This window comes from Bidens hawaiensis, unplaced genomic scaffold (assembly GCF_021521415.1).
Source record: "Bidens hawaiensis isolate Kalapana, Puna unplaced genomic scaffold, B.hawaiensis_p1.1 tig00055729_1, whole genome shotgun sequence".
In the NCBI taxonomy this organism is placed as follows: Eukaryota; Viridiplantae; Streptophyta; class Magnoliopsida; order Asterales; family Asteraceae; genus Bidens; species Bidens hawaiensis.
Window position 1 is genome coordinate 32838 of NW_027500035.1, and position 3921 is coordinate 36758.

General features: G+C 38.2%; 1 pseudogene; it reads right to left on the reverse strand.

Moving 5' to 3' along the window:
* Positions 1-690: 690 nt before the first annotated feature.
* Positions 691-2245, reverse strand: LOC143601136 (phospholipid:diacylglycerol acyltransferase 1 pseudogene; annotated as a pseudogene).
* Positions 2246-3921: the final 1676 nt, after the last annotated feature.

A 3921-nucleotide genomic window follows, 5' to 3' on the forward strand; every position in this document is an offset into this window, starting at 1 on the left:
GGGTTCGTGAGTAGGCAGCGGCTGATAGTGACATTTTGTACTAGAGCGTGCTCCTCGTCGTACTGTTGTCAGTGAGCTGTCACCCTGTGATTGGTTCATGGGCTGCTTTGGTCAGATCTTGTCTATTTTGTCCATACCTTGGCAGGTATAGTACAAAAGATCCTCCAGAAGCGTACGGACTGGCTCATCTGGGCGGGAGTATTCCCGCCTTGCTCATTCCTTATTCAGGTGACATTACTGAATTATTGAGAGTTAGTGCCTTGTGCGTGTAGCCTTACTATTAGTGCGGGTAGCCTTCCCTGATGGCTTGTATATCCGCAGCTGCGGGAACAGGCGGTGTACTTCACCATTGGGAGGCTTTTCCTGCGGGAACAGCTGGCGTACTGCGCGTAAGGTCTTCATCTTTCTGAGCATGGTGGGTCCTGCGGAACCAGTTGGTCTTTGCGCAGACGTCCCTCTTCAAGGTGAGTCTTGCGGGTCCAACTGGGCTCTGCTGGGACCTACCTCTTCAAAATACCACTTAAAACCGACCCACAATATAAATATCTCTCTTTATCTTTCCCAAATCTTAATGATAATCTAATTAATTAGGAAAATATCCTTTTAATTCAAATTTGGTGATTGGCGTGTCATCATCATCATCCTCGTACAGAAAGTAAAACAAATAAAAAAATAAAGATTGATAAATATTTACAATTTTAAGTTAATTTTTTCCGACTATTTAAATATATCTGTAGAAACTCTATCACCACCCAATTCTTCACCAGAAGCACCAGCTGCCACCCTGTTTATATCTTCAATTAACTAAAAATTACCCAGAATATCTACGTGGGCCCCGCTCTCGGTCCCACGGCCCTCGAGAAAGTTCGAGGGCGGGTTATGTTCGTATTCCCGAACATAAGTTTTAATTCCCGAGGGATTAAATCTTGTTTTCCCTCGCCATCCTTTCGCACACTTGAAACCCGCACTCAATGCGGGTATGGTTTCATCACCGTCTACCGTGTACACGCCGTCTTTTAGACAAGCGTGCGGGTTTGTGTCCTCGGCTGCATTGTCTATTTGGAATGGAATGCAACATTCGGCTGCGAGTGTGAGTTTATAAACGTATGCTCGCTCGGTTTGAATGCCAAAACCGTACATCGAGTATATCTCCATGTCGGGAGCGTTTGGTAACCTATAAGTGAATGATCATATAGTTAAATGTGCGTTTTGAAAGCGATTATAAGATTTTAAACAATAATGAAATAAGTTCTTACTTTGTTTCTAACGCGTTGAACCAATATATGTAATGTGCGTATTTTGGGTCGTCAAGATTATCAGCCAACCCGTGTGAGAAGTGTCCGTCACTCCGTTTCATCATCTTTGGAGCAACGAGCTTAAGCATATCCACAAGGTCGTTAGCCGTATAAATCTTATACTCGGCTATCGCCTGGATACCACCGGACCCCATGTCATGATACACGGTCCACACTTCACGACACGTGCTGTTCGCAAAATTACTCCCCTTCACAGCATCCTACCAACAACAAAAAATCCACAATTTTTATAAAATATCTAACAAGAATGAAAGGGAATAATGACTTTAATGGAATTGAAAGCGTACCCTAAAGTCGACTCGTTGGATTTGTGACGAATGTGCCTCTGCTGCATCTCTCCCGAACGATATAAATCTTCCATAATTAGGACTTTTCGCTTGGGAATTTGACTGTGAAGTTATATATTTACGTGTATTGTTTGGAAAATATCCTTCCTCGGGTGACCAATCGAGTCCACCCTAGATGGTGTCACCGCCTTTTGGGATCATGGACATTGTTGAGTCCCATGTGCGGCTCATTCTCATCAGGTGTTGTAGTGTTTGAATGTGAAATACATCAGAGTCCAACACGCCCGGTGCAATGCCCCTGGAAAATGCAATGTCTTTGGCTTCAGCTGGAAAATGGCCCGCTAAAGCTTTGGGTGCACCTAGAAGGGGTCCACCAATGTTCATCACCGCCTTTATGTGTTTAGCACACCAATCGGGCCCGCCTCCGACACCCATTGGAGGTGGTGCTTCAACCCATTTCATGAAATGCAAAAAATATAGAACACCCATGGAATGTGGAATAATAACAGCCTTTTGTCCGCTTATTTCAACCATTAGTTCTATATTGCCCTTTATACCGCTCAACCTCTTTGCTCTGAAATGAAAGTCTCCAATCATATCAGCCATGTACATATTTTTTTCCTCGTAGTTCAATCGTTTCCAAAAAAATGAATATAATTATATCAATATATCGCGGTAACGCGTAGCTACATAAACGTTTTGATCATTATCAAGCGTAAATCTTGTAAGCCCAATTTGTTAAAGCGATTTGTATACATAAAGATGTTGTGATGAAAAATATTTATAAGATGATGCTTGCGATAATAAGAAATAATATTTTGCGTAAATCGTTATTGAACAAAAATTTGGGTCATAATATGATGCATAAAGTATTTATAAACGTGTCCCAAAAAGATTTACAAAGCTATGGTCATTGAGTTTCTACAAAATGGTGAAAGTTGAAATTTGTTATTAAATAAATCCTGCATTCAACATTCAAAATGATACCTCGTATTTATAAAGTCTGTATGAGATTTATCACCTTAGGTGACAATATTTAAAATCTTGAAATCATTACGTATAATCGTTTTATAATCTCTTTGAAAACAAATCCTCATAATAGAATTTTTGTTGTCGTGACAATATATATATATATATATATACATTAGAGTTTATAATTTAAAAGTGATTATTTGAACACATGAGGTTGTTATAAACACAATAATTGTATATATATAAATAAAAAAAATTAGGGAAAAACGAAGCTTGCATGCGTAGGGAGGGGCTTTAGGCTTTGTACGGTGAATGGTTTGGAAGTTTAGTGGTAAGTAAGAGTGTTTAGGTCGGCTTGGATAGTTGAGTTTTCTTGAGTTGAATCGATGGGGTTTGTTGAGTTTTGGTCGTTTGAGTGGGTTAGGCTTAGTTGATTTGTGTGAGTAGTGGTTGGGCTAATAGGTGAGGTTTGGCTTATTTGAGCTCGGGTTAAGTTGATGGGTTGGAATAACTTTGATCTTGGCTAGTTTGGGTTGAGATTTGGTTTATACGTGTATTTTGTATGGAGTGTTTAGGTTGCTATTTTGATATCAATTTTTTTTATGTTGGATGGGAACGGTATGGCGATATGGTTTGTGATTTGACATAGCAAGGATCGAACGATCGAGTCATAGTTGGGTAAACTTTGATTTGTATATGTCCAAGCATTCGTGAGTGTGTTTGTCGGTGTCTTTGAAATATTAGGATAGTGGGTTGGTAGGTAAAGGTGTCGGTATTTATGGCTTTTTGTTGGGTTGATTTTGTACATCTTGGATTTACGTGGGGTTGGAGTTGGTGAGGATATAACGTTGATGTGTTAGGTTTCGTTTACATTGAGGAGAGATTTTTGAGTGCTCGGGAAACTTTTGAGGTTGAAGGGTGGTTTGATTTAAGGCGGTAGTTTGAGAGGGAATACGGGTGTTTGGGAACTTGTGGTTGCGTTTAGGGAGATTTTTTTTTACCAATAATAAGTATTAAATTGAAAATATCATAATTTACAAATAATGTTTGAAACATCCATGGAAGTTTTGATAATAAAAATTACAAGTTAATATATATATATATATATATATATGAATATATATATTATATAAATAGAATTTTTTTGAGATCCGAGCGTGTGAATCACACAAAATTTTTTTTATAATGCTTATAATAATTTTTATTATTATTAATATTTTTTTTTGAGCAAAATTAAAATACGTAAATTGAATGTAAAAATTTGTTATGAGGTATCAAACATTGAATGATGAGTGTCGTTTTGGGAATATAAAGTTGCGAAATTAAAATTTTTTTTACCAAGTTCA